Below are 16,587 nucleotides of genomic sequence, written 5' to 3'. Positions count from 1 at the left end.
TCACTTCCGACAGAATTTTATCAGTTGATGGGATACAATTTCTGCAAACTTTTGGGAAGACGAGCATTGGAATGGCGCAATTGGCTCATGTGACCCATGACTCATTCCATTCTTTAAGGTATTTCTTTTGCAATGCAAGACAAATGTAATAATAATCTAGTGAAGAAATTGGAATCCGTGAGATTGTTTTGTGCATTCATTTCCTCAGAAAAAGTGTTTGTTGGCAAAAAACCGAATAGTTTCATGGAATTTGAATGATTTCCAAAGTTTTTTTTGGCAAATACCCCAGCTGGTGAATATGGGATTTTTTTTAAATCAAAAAAATATCTGGGAATTAGATCTGATATTATTCAAAGGTAAAGAAAAGCGGGAACAAATTTGGACAAAAGCAGAGATAGTTAAAACAAAACTATAGGGGAAAGAAAAACCAAAAATGAAAATAATTGTTTATGCACACCAGTAGCGTACAGTCTTCCAAAAATCGTGTTTGTTTATTTTGATGAAACTCGTTTGGAAAACCTTGTTGTTGGGCGCATATTTTATAAATCAAAGAACTAAAAAACAGTTTTCTGTCTGATTTTGTGAAAATGTACGCTAAGCCCCTATCAAAAAGAAAAAAAGTGATAATTTCTAAACTTTCAATTTCAATTTGATATTTAAAATTTTAAACTTTTAGAGATAACCATTTTTAACCTAGTTTTTGATAATAGAATTCGAATTGTTAAAAAATTAGTCCTACTCAACAAATTTAATCATCTATGTAAAATCTTTTTTTTATTACAATTTTTATGATTAAAATTATATCGCTTTATAAATAAGTGATTTATTTGTAAACAAATCGTAAGTTAATAAAATTAGTTTATTTTAATTTGAAATGATAAAAAATGTCCTTCTCAAAAAACATATTTGAAAAGTTCAACTTAACAGGTTATAGAATATTACTTCCAATCTTACAAACATTATAATTTATGATGATTTAAATTAAACTAAATTATATTTTTTACAATACATTTTTTTTAATATTAATCAAACAATGTTTTTAAGTGCAAAAAGGGCAGAGCAGGGAGGATGTTTTTGATTGATGATACTGATACTTTCCAGAAATATTTGAAAAATTTGAAAGAGCAAGTTTTAAAAACACTTTTTTGTCTAAAAAGAAATCGATTTTGGTTTTTAATGTTTTTTTTTTGTAGGGGAGAGTAAGGAAACGAGAGCCATGGGATAAAAATCTAAATCCAATTTTCATCGTCGTAGATATGCGTACGTATATTTTTCTATATGTTGTTCACCTATGTACGCATCATATGCTTCTTTCTTTTAACTAGCTCAAAAAATATACTAAGGGGAGAGTGGGGTATCATGGGCCACTTTTTTTTCTTTGCTTCATAATTTCTTTATTATAAAAGATTAAAAGAATCAAATAAATGGACAAGTTTTCTACATTTATAAGGTATCATAAGACATTTTTGTTTATTTTTTGAATACATAAATTTCCCGAGTTCTGACTGTTTTAAAAAAAGTATTTTTTTTTGGATTTTGAAAAACTGTGGGGAAACGTGGGCCATCAAATCCAAATTGACAAGATAACATGCAAAGTGTATGAGTTAACCCAAAACTAAAATTTCATAATTCATTTAGTTATTTTAAAGCAATTTCAGATGAAGAAATTAAAACGAGAGTTGTGTATGATCGAATAGTTCCTAATTCCCGGCTCGTGAACGTATCGGCAGAATTCCTTGTATAGGATTTTTGTTAATCTAAATCGCATTGGAAAAAAAAAACAAAATATTTTTAACAACTCTTTATTTGGCATAAGGTAACTTTGAAGATAGGAAATTCGTTTTTTAAGTTCATAATGTGTATTAAAACACCAAAATATAGGTGACCCAAGATACGCCACATTATGTGGCCCACAATTCCCCACAAGCTATGATTTGCAAATTGGTTGAGTTTGTGTGACTTATTGATGCTTTATCAAAAATTCTTTTTCCATGTGAAAGAACATGACAAAACAAAGATTATAAGCGTATGAACATATTTTTGTTATGTACTTTAGGTCTCCTACGAATGTATTTTTCGGGTTCTTATTTAATTATGTCAGTACATTTTTCTTGGCTAGTAAAATAAAAGAAGTATATGATACGTACATAAGTCAACGACATATAGAAAAACATGCTTACGCAAAGCGACGACGATGACAGTTGGATTGAGATTTTTATCTCAACACACAGCTGAGATATTTAGAGTGGTCCACGTTTCCCCATGGCCCACGATACCCCACTCTCCCCTACATAATTAAACAAGCACCCGCAAATTTCATTGGTGGAAAATCTATAGTTCATAACAAAAAAAAATGCTCATATGCTTATGGTCTAAGTGTTGTCATTCTCTTTCACATAGAATAAGAATTTCCCATAAATTATTATCAATGTGTGAATCTAACGCAAACAACTTGCAAATCATAGTTTTTGGGGAATCATGGGCCACATTTTGTGGGGTATCTTGGGCCATCTTTATTTTGGCGTTTTATACACATTCAGAACTTAAAATACATTTATTCTATCTGTAAACTATTGTCATGCCAAATGAAGAGATATGAAAAATATTCTGTCAATTTTTAGCTATGCGATAGAGACTAATATAAATCCTGTATATTGAATTTTTCCAAAACGTTCGCGAACCAGGTTTTTGAAATTATTCCACCATAAAAAGCTCTCTTTTTTATTTCCTTACCTAAAATCACTTTCAAATATCAACTTGAATTTTGAAATTACAGTTTTGGGTCAACTTATAAACGTCGCATGTTATTTGATCAATTTTAATATGGTGTCCCACAATTCCCCACCATTTTTCAAAATAAAATAAAAAATACTTTTTTTATACTGCCGAGTTCTGACAGTTAAAATTTATCAACTAATTTACTAAAAGTTAAAAAAAATGCTCAGTGATACGTTCGAAATGTAGAAAACCATACCATTTATCTTTTTCATTTTATCTTTTGAAATAAAGAAGTAATGGATCAAAGATAAAAAGTGGCCCATGATTTCACACTCTCCCCCAACTTCTACATTTTTTTTGAACATTCTTTAAATATTGGTAGATATTCAGGTGTTTTCTAGATAAAACTAGTTTACAATATTTAAAAAAAAAACCCGCCATGAGGGTCCAAAAATGTCTAGCAAAATATTCTTCTATAAACTCAAAATTTGAAATTCTTATTGAAATTTTGATGAACGAATAAATCAAAAGAAACAATCTCAGAGACTCAGAGCTAAGACCAAAACCTCTTATCCCAGGTCTACAATTCTACTACAGTTTAAAAAAAAAATTCTCACCTGTTGATAGACATTTAAAGGCTGTACTCGAAAAGTGTTATCAGAAGTTTTCCAAAAATGAAGTTGGTGCATTAATTTTGGGTGCAGTTTTTAGTCCCCAATTTCGAATTTTTAATAAGATAAGACTCACCAAGCTTGTCCGGATTTTGTCCGAATGGTTTTACTTTAATTTTATTTTAATTGCTTGATAACAACTATGTATTTTGCGTCCGAAACAATTTTTTGAGAAAAGTTTATTCAAATGGCTGATGTGTTTCGATATAAAATCAAATTTTCGAGTTTTTTCTTCTTAATTTTAATTGCGAATTCTGAATTTTCCTGGATGTTGCTAAGATTATGGGCTGTAAACTTTGAAATCGAATACACGGATTTTACGAGGTTTTAGTTAAAATAGCCCGGATTTGTCCTGCCTGGATAGGTGCGGAAAAGTATTTGGTGAGCTTAGGTTTGAATCGTTTCTGATGTTCTGGTTTCAATTTTCTTTATATAAAAAGTAAAATATGTTGCCTGTGACTGGATTATGCAATCTGTATCTTTTTTATTGTTCTTGATTTTTTGTTCGGTTCAAGATTGGGACAAAATCTTGTTTCGAATCTTGGTTTAGCATTAAAAATGCATTTTTCATGTTTGAAACTCATCGAATGAAAATATTTGAAATAACAAACAATTTTTAAGATTTGGATTTAAGATTTTTGTAGAATTGAAACTTAAAATAGCTCCATAATGGTGATTAAGCATTGAAATGTTGGGGTTTCATCATTTGGAATTCTCGTTCAGATTCACTAGTATTCACGAATAAATAATTAAAATTCACATAGAAAATCAAAGATACAAAATTTAAATTAGAGATTTCTGGTAAAGGATCCGGTTATTTATGGTTCATAATTATGGGGAATTGTTGCTTGTAATTTAGATTCAGTAATCAAATTCCTTGTTTGAAAGGATTATTTATTCAGGTTCAAAATGCAGAATTCAGATTCGGAATCAAAATTCAAAATTGCCCAAAACAAAACACAAAACAGATGAAAACCATTATTATAAAATACTAGCTGACCCAGTGTGCTTTGCTACATCTTCCAAAAATTCACTGAACATTGGCTGTATTTTTTCCCAAGTAATGTGAAAATTGTATGGGAGCACTCCCCCCTTGAAGTTTTTCTACTGGAAGAACAGAGGGTTGTCAAAACAACATAGAAATATTTCTTGTATTCCAATACCTTCAAATGTTGAATTTGATGCCATTTGTTTCATTAGTTTTCCAGTTTTGCTAAAAATTGTAAAGGGGCCTCCTCTCCTTTTCTCTCTTTCCACTGGAAAAAGGGAGGAGTACCAAATATTCATAGCACCATTTCTCGTACCCAAATATTCTCCCATGTCAAATTTGGTTTAATTTGTTTGATCAGTTATCGAGCTATGCAAATATGTATTTTTTTCTTTATAAGAACCCCTCCCACTTCCAGAGAGAGGGAGGGTTCTCAAACCATAATAGGAACCTTTCCAGGCCACAAAAGCACCCATCTGCCATGAGAGTCTATAGGGAACTGACTGACAGAAAGACAGACAGAAATTCATTAATAGATATATATGTAGATAGTCTTCACATTAAAATTGAAGGCGTCTATCAATACGACAGATCATCTTATTCTGTAAAAACTTATTTGTCAATCCAATAAACCAGCTTATTCTGTCAAAACACTTCCATTGATCAATTTTAAAGAAAAATCCTTTAAGAATTGTAAAGTTTTAGTTAATTTTCTATGGCAGCCCCCCTTTTAAGGGTTCGGAGGGGTTAAAAAGTATTATACCAACCATTCTCAAACTTGAAAACGGCTACACACCAAATTTCACGTTTATCGGTTCTGTCAATTTTTTTTAAATTCTGTATGTGCTATTATTTTTGGATTTGTCTGGGTTTGAAAATATTGATACTACCCATACCCGGTCTTGAAAACAGCTACACATCAAATTTTACGTTGATCGGTTCAGAAGATTCCGAGAATTTTTTAAAATCCTTTGAGAGTTGTAAAAATTTTGTAATTTTTTTGTGAATTTTGTAAGGGAGCCCTCCTCTTTTAGTTTCGGAGAGGTTTGAAAGTATTATAAAATCCATTCTCTATCTTGAAAACGGCTACACACCAGATTTCACGATGATCGGCTGTGTAGTTTCTGAAAATTGTTCGAATTGTATCAAATTTTTGTTAGTTTTGCAAGCGGGCCCATCTTATTTGGATTAGGAGGGGTTTGAAAGTATTTTAGAAACCATTTCCGGTCTTGAAAACGGCTACACATCAAATTTCACGTGGATCATTTCAGTAGTTTCTGAAAATTGTTCAAATTTTGTCATATTTTTTATTAATTTTGTATGGGAGCCCCTCTCCTTTAAGTCGAAGAGTATTTTAAAAACGATCTCCGGCACCAAAAATCCTCAGATGCCAAATTTTACTTTGATCGGTTCAGTAGTTTCTGAGTCTCTAGGGAGCAGACAGACAGACAAACATTCATTTATAAATAGATAATCTTCAGGTTGAGGAAAATTCAGCTGAAAATATATACTATTGGCATTTTGTTAAACATTATTTATATTGTTGTCTAGCTGATCCCATAGAACTCCGTTTCGCTTTCAACTTGAAATATGTCATGAACAGTTTATATGAAAGTCATTTGCCAATCATTTTCCAGGTGCATTTCCGAATTCGTTGTTTAGCAATAATTGCAAAAACGTTAGTCGATCATTTTTCCTGTCTTCTGCTACTAAATTTGAAATCATTTATTAATTGACCGTGCCAAAAACCACCCTCGTGTATGAATTTTCGTCTCGAAGCTATACAAATTCTCACTTTATTATTGCAGAAACAAATTCAACAGTTAATATAGATGACCCCCTTTTCCGCTTGATACAAATATTGAAATCAGGAATCAATTGATCGTCCCAACCCCCGTGTTTAAATTTTGAATCGATAATTGCATAACAACACATTCATTGCCTAAAAATTAAACCCCTTTCGGTGGCCTTTTTTATTATCTTCGATATCTTTCGATTACCCTTCTCTCAAAACTCCCGTGTGCAAATTTTCAAACCAATTCAATGCATAATAACGTCAATATCGCAAAAAAAAAGCAGTAAAAATTTATTAACATGGACGACTTTCGTCGACCCCTGGCAAAAAAATTTACACCTGGAATCGATTGCCCGTCCCTGAAAACTTCCGAGTGCAAAGTTTCGTTCTTAACCGAAGTATAACAACGCCAATATTGCAAACACAGTGAATTTTTCATATGGACAACCCCTTCGGTTGACCCCTGAACCAAATTTGGATAGTTGGAATCAATCGTTCGTCCTTAATTAATCTATATGCAAATTTTCATCTTAAACCAATGTATAATAACATCCCAGCAAACATAAAATCGCATTAGAATTGATAGCTCAAATCGTCTACAATGTTAATGCGGATCGTTATTCCCATCAAATAAGTAAACGATCTTAAAATGGATACATCGAGTCGGTATGAATCGGATATGATAAAAATTTTGCCTTATTTGCAAATTTGTTCTCCCTCGCGGGATTCAAATGAGAAGACAACCTTGTTGTCTCTACGATTAGCAGTGCAACCAGATTGCTTAAAAATCAGATGGTTCATTTGGAAAAATTGTCCAATGAGAGAAGCAGCAAACATTGTCGCTGGCAACGGTTTGCATGTATTGAGAGCAAAACTTGCGTTCTCGGTTGTACGAATGAGATGTTGAATATCGCCCAATTTGTATAATTTTTATCGCTTAAGCCAGAAGTTGAAAATATTTTTGTATAATGCCTCACTTTGGTAGGTAAATGCTGTTTTTTTTAGTTCTATGCGATGATTTTATAATGTATATGAAATGTATAAAAAAGTTAGTTGAAAAATATATCTATAAAAATTTAAGCTCATTTATTTAATATGACTCCACGATTTCAATTTTCGATAATTCTCTATTTTTTTAATTAGAATTATTATTAATTTGGTAAAGATTTGCATCTGGATTTGGCGAATTTTGCCTGACCTTTGAATTTAAGTTTTATAAATATAATGCCCACTTTTTGCCAGGTAATTACATGTCCGGATCTACCCAGCCCAGACACGTACATATATTTAACAAATTTCTGTAATACTTCGTATAGGCTCAACTACGGATTAAATCACTGCTTTAAAATTCCTTTGAACCATGTATTTTTTTTTTTGAAGATAATTTGCTGAATTCATCAGTACACAACAGTTGTGTTTAAAAAACAACGAAATATTCGTGAGATCGAATAACTATCCCGATCAGGAGAGCATATCAAAATAATAACTCAAACGTATCTCACCAAGATATTTACATATGATTCAGTTATAATTAAGTACTCCAAATTTTCGATTTTAAGTTTCTCCAATCTGAATTATATCTTATTCTGATTGACAAACTTGAATGGGGTTGAGCTCATATTCATTGATCAAGATTTTTTTCGGATTGTGCTAAAATAAAATGATTATATCTTATTTTGATATACGTTCAACTTTTTCTGAAACACGGACATCGAAGTCAACGGCTCAAACCTTACATTAACGAGTTTCGCTCAACAGATTCATAAAATTGAATCAAATTTTTGGGAAACCAAAAATGGGGCATGGTTTTATCAAATAATGTGGTTTATTGACCTTCCACTAGAAAATTTTCTTGAAGCACTGATATCTTGATAAGTTATAATTTTGATATAATTTGTTCTGTCCAATATCAAACTATGCTATCTGAACCAGATATAATCTTGATAGGAGCATATCAAAAACTGATATAATTTAGCTATGATCGTATAGATTTTTTGATATAATTTGAGATATTTTAACATCCTACGAGTACTAAATTATAACTCATCCAGATAGGAAAAAAATGAATATCAAAATATCTCATCTTGATATAATTTAGTTTTTCTCTTCTGATCGGGATATGATGTCAGGAAAATTGCAATACATAAAATTTTGAGCCTTCTGCATAAGACTAGTTAGACCGTTGAATGTATGTATATGATCCACTGAACTTTATAATTCACTAAAAATTTTCTCAATTTCGATCAAGTGGAACTAATAATCGACTAGAATATTGCTACTCAATCTTCAGATTGGAAGAGCTGATGCTGCAAGTTTGAACCACACCCACGACGCGGCCGCTCGGTCTACAAGTGGCGTTTAAGTTTTATTAATAGATTTATCAAGCGACGGATATGTATGAAGGCAGTCGTCCCAGGGCACCTTAACCTGCCGGGAAGCTGATCGTCTTACTTACGCGTGTTTTTCTCGTAAGCCCACTCTCACACGAGACGATCCGACGATTCCAACCATCCGTTGTTCCCTAGCTTGATATTTAAGAAAGAACCACTTCAGGTTGGGCCGTGCATTTGATGAGATGGTTTCAAGTTTTCAAGTTTATTTATTTTCTCGCCATCAGATTTTGGATGTTTTTTTCACTGTTGGATCCGAACGACAGCATCTGATTCGAGTTGCATATTTCCCAGAAGGTAGGAGATTTCAACGTTCTGTGTGATATTTCCCGACATTATTTTTAAATATGGGACCGAATGCTAAAAATAATTGTTGCAATGTAACGACAACTTTGGCTGTTTTCCCCTTCAATGCAATTTGTAGAGTGTCATACAGAAAGTTTTCACATCAAATTTGTTTTGTTTTACTAGATGGAATTAATTCTGTTGGGAATAATTTTTCCAATGTAGGTATGCTGGCATTTTTCATTCTATTGAAGCATTTTGATAATTTTTCTATCTCTTGTTTCCATATGGAATAGTTTATCAAGTTTTTTCAGAACTGGTTCTAGAAGGGATCGGCTGTACAAATCCAGGCAATTTTAAATAAATACTTTAAGAAATCCAAAATTGTCGACTAAAAATCCGGGTAATATCCGAGAAAATTTTGTCAAATCAACAAAAACAAGAAAAAAAAATTGAAATAAAAATATTTTATCAAAACTTATCGACAGATTTCAAACTGTATTTGTCATATAAAGTGATTAGATCGGGGCAAAATCCGGGCATTTCTCCATCATATCCGGGCATCCGTGTCGGGCTGGACTGTACCCTAATTTTAAATTCAATATCTCGGCAAACCCAGATAAAACCGGGCAATCTGGTAACCTGAAATAAGACCCAGAAAAGATCAGTGTCAAAACTGCCACAAAACCGTGAATTTCGTAAGTTAGGAGTGTATTCGAAAAAAATGCAACACTTTTTTTTGTGGATAACTTTTGAATGCACGAATTGATGAAGTTTTCAACGACGTTACCCGGTAATGTAATGTTTACATATGCAAATTTTTTGTGATGTTTTGTCAAGAAGTTTTTTAGATAGCGTCCAATGAAAAAATTTTTCGACATTAATTTTTAGGCAACTCGTGCGTCATCTATGATCCATACTATGAACGAGCTTTTTTTTTTAAATCAATGCTATTTTTAATTACGTAGCCTCTTTTCTGAAGCTTGACCTTTAAAATAACTCAAAAGTTTGAATTTGGTCGAAGTTATAACAAATTTGGCCGATTGTCCTCCTTCGGCAAAATAAACAAAATATTTGACTTTTTATCACTCTACCACCGTTTTTGCATAACTGCTTGATTCCAGATCCTATTTAACAGAATATAAACTTTGGAGACATTCTTCTTTGTATTTTTAGTCATTAATCCTGTCAATCGAATAAGTAATTTGCAGTTTCCGCAGATCGTTAGCCTCTTCAAATACTAGGCATTAATTTTGTCAATATTTTATCCTTGTTTTTCTCCGGGATTTACAGGCGAGGTTTGTCAACGAAAAGTTTTTGGTTGGAAACCTGCCAGGTGACCGCTAAAGAGTTCGTTTTGCTGTCCATTAACAAATTTTTCAAACTAGCTCTCAACAAGCAGTCCTAATATTTTGCGCATATTTCGTTTATTTTACAGGTTGGCATCTTTTCTACCTTTTAGAAATGAAGTCAAGCCTATTTATAAGTCAGTTCTTCATTCATATTTTTGGATGGAGCTTGAAAGAACCTCTCACGTTCTTCTCACTTCATGGAATCAATAATCTTCACTTTTATTAAAATTTTAGCTCACTATTGGGTGACCGGGTAACCAAGGACTTTCCGGATAAAATACAAAAATAAACAGAAGTTTCATAATAACTGTTTTTTTCCCGCTTTTTTGGCGTGTTGTCTATCTGTAATCTGTATAAAAGAATGTTCTGAGTCTTGTGTGCAAGGTTGCCGAAATCACAGAAAAATCTTTAATTTCACAAAATTTTTAACGAATTTTCATCACAGAATCTGTTTCGCTGATCACAGAATTTAAAAAAAAATTACAGATTTCACGGATTTTTCAAACTTTGTTCTTATTTTTAAAATTATAAATTTAATGTAGATATAAATTTCGGATTTTTTACTTTGAATTGGGAAATCACGATAAGATTGGTAATTTTTATTGGTTCTTATAAAAAAAGTAAAATAGACACATTTTTACATGACTTTTCAAAGAAATCAATAGAAATAGCATCACAGATAACCAGCACCGAATTTTTCGGTAAAATCACGGAAGGTCAGATTTTTTTTGTGAAAAAAACACAGAATTTTTTTTTTTTGGCAACCTTGCTTGTGACACCACTAAATTGATAGAAATAACATTCAGCTCGGGTTAGATAGATTGCATAAACAAAGGCGAAATAAAACTTTTGAATAAAACTTTTGAAAACGCCTCAAATTAAGCAAAGTAAGTCAGCAGAACCTTGGCTGGCCTGCAGTTTATATCGAAAAGCTCCATTTATCACAAATCAGGTCATTCAAGTTTTTTTTTTTGAAAAAATCAGGACAGACTCTCGAAAATCAAGGCAAATCCTGATAAATCAGGACACCAGGCACCTCTGTTACAGGCATCTTTTGGTCTTTTTCGATTAAGCGCAAGACCACATGTATCCGTGGTTCAAACACAAACGGTTTAATCTCAAATTCTGACCCAAGTAAACCGCATCCTTGTTCCATTATACCTACCAGTTTCATCTAAAAATGTTCAAGAGCTTCTATAAGGATTGCTCCAAAATTGATGAGATTTGGATCCAATTCTGGGTTGCCAGGTGCCCAGATTTGTCTGTAAACCCAAGAATTTTAACCCTTCGTCCAGATATTGGTCAGGCACAGATTTTGCCCAGATCCCCCCCCCCCCCCTCGCTCATACGCATCGTAAAATGTTTTGTTTAGTAACAAATTTGTGATCTTCCTTATGCACAGACCCACATAGACTTTTTTTCAAAATTGCTCAGTTTTTTTTATCCTTTACACCTGGCATCCCTGATCAAATTTGACGCAATTCTAAACCGTTTGACAGTTAATGGAACACGAGTGGGGTTGCCAGTGTTTTCACTGGATTGGATCTTATTTCGTTGGCTCAATTCTTGTATAAATTAGACCCAAGAATAGCGTCTGCGGATCGATCCGAAACAGATCACTCAACTCTCGGGTGAAATCTTTAGATGTTCACAAATACTATAAGGGATAGTAGAGGCTCGATATAGAAGGACTCGAAAAATTTAAGCAAGCTTCCTTTTCGGCTTTTTCATTTCATTTTCCAAATATTCCTGCTTTTCCTCCAGTATAAATTAAAAGCAGCTAGCAAAAATGTAGCCTACTATGGTGCTTATTTATATGCTTAAATCTTCAAAGTTTTGCCTCAATCCATAACATGAGAATTATGACTCGGTAGGCTGTGACCGTCGATGACGGAAGTGTTTTGTTTCAGCGGAAAAAATCAAGTGCCGTTAAACTCTTATTTTAAAGTTCGTTTGTCCTTATTATTTATGTAATCCATCAACTATCAAGAAGATTTTGGTCGTTCTCGACGTGTTTCAAGAGGGTGAAGCTCATCTTATCTGAAAACCTTATCCAGTTCCTGTCTTCCTGGAGTGGTGTCGGTCGCTCATACTGATCGTGGATGAACCTTCGGAGTCATTCATTCATGTTTTTTGGTCCCCAAATCAAAACTTATATGTAGGGATTTTAACTTTAACACTACAATGTTTTCAATGTGCCAAATTATTAATAAATATTTGTGCCATATTAATAATGTCCCAAAAAACATTTCGTCATTTGGATGCGATGATTATGAACCATCCAATCGTTTTTTCACCAATTCAAATTTTAAGTTCGATTGCAATGTTTACATGTTTTGTTGTGGTTGAAGAAAAAAATACGGGAAGTCGTTACATGATGAATTCTTCAATAAAAAAATGCTGAAAAATTAACATAGTTTTTATATGTGATCACAGTTTCCATTTCTGTTGAAAAGGATAAAAGTTCTATTTTAACGAGTTTTCTCCAACGGTTCAATCAATTATGTTTTTTATTTCATTCTATTTCTGAGTTTTTCACCAAATTATTAGAACTTCTAAACTATTTATTGGTTATTGAATTCCCACATAAATATGATTAAGAACATCAGTTTGAATATCATTTCGAACTTTAAATGATGTTAGCAACGACTATCAGAGATATGAAGATAAGAATCAAGGTTATACATACAATTGACTAAAATTGTATTTTATTCATAATTGCCTTTCAAAAACATTGTTTCTTATCTGGCTAAATTTTAATTTTTTTTTATTAACAAATGGTTTTATAAGGCGTTTTACTTATAAAGAATTCATGTGCCGTGAGTATTTTTCCTAACTTTGGGTCAGTAAGAGGGATATGAATGTAGATGTTATAATAAAACATTATATTTCAGCAGAAAAAGCTATCAGCACAACACTAGTCAAAAGTGTTTCCTAATCATTTCCCTTCCCCTACATTCCCAACCAATTTTTTTTTTGCAAGGATGCTGAGGTGACCTCGGTCCTTAGGCGTAAATTTGTTCTTTCATCCCTTTCGCATTTTTCCTAATCTATCTATTGACTACTAGGACGTGGCCGGCGCCGTTATTGATGTTTAAAGAGAGAGCATCAGTTTTGTGCATTGTGAATATGTAGCCAATCCCAGGTTCCGTTCATTTGACCTCTGAACAAAATTGATGGCCTCGGTTAATCACGGAGTAGCAACCATTGGCGATGTGGAACATGTTCTACTTAGCCACGCCTGCAATCTTGGAATCCGAAATGCATCTAATTGTATTTAAATTAAATTTAAAAATCAATCACAGATTAAACTAGAATACTTTCAAATTCTTCATCCAGACATCTTGAGTAGCATTTCGGGTTCAATGATTCAAGGTGGATGTGAGTAGTCAATCAAGCTAAGCTAAGCTAATCCATAACATGAGAATTATATTTCCATGAACAATTAGCAAATTTTTACTTTCAATAAATGGTTGAATTTGATTTTCGATGCTGAAACCAGAAGTTTTATTGACCTTTACCTTGGTTTGCTGCTTCCAATTTGTTTTTAAGGTGGAGGTACCTTTAAGTTATTAGTTAGACGTTATCAATATATTTCAGAACTCCTAGGCACCATTTGTTTAAAAAATCTAACCCAGACGAATCAGCTGATGATGTCGGTTTGCCAGAACTTTGTTTGTTGACTTGTTCAAGACGAAACTGCGCATCTCTACGCTTAAAGCTTCGCGGTATTTATTCAATCGGCAACGCAATATCCATTTCGGTAATTTGTTTTTCTCGGACCACCAAATTTATGAAAGTGAGCGATAAAGTTTGTGCTGATGGCGGACGTCTCGTCATTCGAATATCAGATACATAACAGATTATTCGGCGAAGACGGGAACCGATGGACCAAATTCGTATAAACAGGGATGATAGGAAGGTATATAGGTAAAGTTGACGAACTGAACCCAATGACCGGGCATGTGTCATTCCTCATCATCACTTTCGGGACACCATGCGTCTTCGTCGTCTGCGATTCTGATAGGATTGTTTTTGTTTAAAGATCCCCGCGCGACACGCCATCGAATTGTTGATTTTTCTTTTATTGCTTTTTTGTTGGTTTGTTTTCCTTTTCGTTTTTGGGTTTCGACTTTACCCTGCCGGGTTGACTTGCTGAGTTGCTGCAAATTGGGGGAGTGAAGATGCTATTTTGGGAATGCATCTTGTTTTAATACGTCTCGTTTTTTTTTCCTTTCGAGGTGACCCATATAAATATAAGAACCCAACGTGATGGTTGGTTTGGATAGTCCCTCTGTTTTCTCACTTCAACAGATTTCTACCGATACTCTGTCAGAAAGTTACTTCAAATAACTCATTCCATCTAAAATATTAATTGTTTAGCTGAATTTAACTTCTGCAATATACTGAAACTTTATGGTAAAATTATTATTATACGGCAACTACCTTTTTTCCCTTCCCTCACGATACCTATTAATTTAATACATTGTGGTTACATTGAGTTACAGTATAGGTTTTCTCGTTACAATTTCAAACCAGACAACATGGTTCTTCAAAGCGCCCATCACAAACACTAGTTGTGTCTATAAAAAAATCACACTTTCCAAATCTGTGCATAAATATAAACGTGACTGTATATTTTTGTTTTCTAAAGCCTTTAGACAATATTAGTTCAGACAGTGAGAGTGGTACTCAAAGTGAATTTCTGCATTTAATTAATAAACATAATAGATTATAGTTTATCATCTCATATTTCTAAAAATCAATATGTTATAATTTTTCCTGATTTTAAGATAAAAAAAATACCTTTTTGAAATTGATCACATTAAAAGCCCTTGCAGCTGGAGGGGTTGGCTTCTTATTATTTACATACTTGGCGCTGCCACCATTAAAGAATACAAGAGCCAAACTCAACTCACGATATTGAGCAATTGCCAGGGCTGGATTCAGCCGACGAGGGGTCGGGGCAATTTTTCTAGGGGGCCCTAAATTTCTTTTTATTTTAATTAAAGATACATATCTGTAGCAGATGGTAGAAAAAATCTAGTTCATTTATTCTTAAAACAAACTTTATTTCTGCTTAATAAAATGCAAAATAAAACTGAAGATTGTTTATTTGAACTCGAGAGATCAATCCTGAAATATTCATCCTCACAAAAAGTTTCAGTTCAAAAATTGTTGAAAACAAGATTAATATAAATTTTTTTCTTTAGAAATATACCTGTGAACTACAAAGCCACATTTCAGAGTTCAAGTCTCAAATTATTGTACCTACCAACCTAAGGGTCCAGCGCCGATTGACCGGCGCATAGGGCTGAAATAAAAGATCTCCACTGCTGGCGATCCGTAGCCAGCGTCTTCACTTGCTGCCAGCCAAGGTTCTCGTCAACTGTGCGGATTTCAGCGGCTAGACTTCGCCGCCACGAGCTTTTGGGCCTGCCTCTTCTTCGATGCCCATCTGGATTCCAGTCAAGCGCCTCTCTGCAAATCTCGTTTTCATCTCTTCGCAGCGTGTGCCCAATCCATCTCCACTTACGTTCCCGAATCTCGATTTCTAGCGCCTTTTGATGACACCGGCGATGAAGTTCAACGTTTGAGATCCAGTTGCCAGGCCACCAAGCGTGGATGATGTTCCGCAGGCAGCGATTCACAAAAACTCAAATTATTGTGCAGAATAAAAATTTAAAAAAGTAAGTGGCTTCAGCAATCAAAATTCAAAATTTAATTCAGGAAATATCAGTTGAAAACCAGAAAAACTAACTAAAATGTGTTCTGATAAAGATTCAAAATCTACAATAATACTATGATTTTTTTTTAAACAAAATTCAGTATTGAAGAGCAGCAGCAAAAAACTAATTGCGTTCGAAGGAATGATTCAAATTACGAATTAATACTATAGAATTTGAATAGTCGACAAAATTAAAAGAATACTGAAGATTTAAGTTGTTCTCAAAATCAACATTCGAATATAGAACATGATTCCAATATTAGAATTCATTTACAATAAAGATTTCAAATTAAAATCCAATGCAAGAGCTAGGTTCAGTCATCCAGATCCTGGTAAAAATTCATATTAGTCTATAGTTTTTAAAACTTTAATCAAAACTTACTTTAGAAAATGGATGAAGGGCATTTTATGTCATTCTTTATTAGAAATGGCTCAAACTTTGGGAAAAATAATGAGCATTGTAATATTCAATCAAATCATCTCTGAGAAAACCAGCAGAACCATACTTGAAAACTCGGATATCGACTGTAGGCAGATATGAATTTGAAAAATGAAGAATTAATGACCGAATTCGTTATTTGTTATCAGATGTTAAAAATCTTGAATTAAAAAAAAATTAGAATTATTGGAAAATTGCAGTTTCAAAACTGTGACATTTGA

At 33.2% G+C, this 16,587-nt stretch overlaps 1 long non-coding RNA gene across 2 annotated transcripts in view; it reads left to right on the top strand.

The window, feature by feature from the left end:
• LOC129756103 (uncharacterized) overlaps positions 1-16,587 on the top strand; it is a 52,538-nt gene that overhangs the window by 895 nt on the left and 35,056 nt on the right. The window lies entirely within an intron of this gene.

Source organism: Uranotaenia lowii, chromosome 3 (genome assembly GCF_029784155.1).
Source record: "Uranotaenia lowii strain MFRU-FL chromosome 3, ASM2978415v1, whole genome shotgun sequence".
Taxonomy (NCBI): domain Eukaryota; kingdom Metazoa; phylum Arthropoda; class Insecta; order Diptera; family Culicidae; genus Uranotaenia; species Uranotaenia lowii.
Note: the sequence above shows the minus strand (reverse complement) of the source record. Positions and strands in the feature narration are given on the sequence as shown.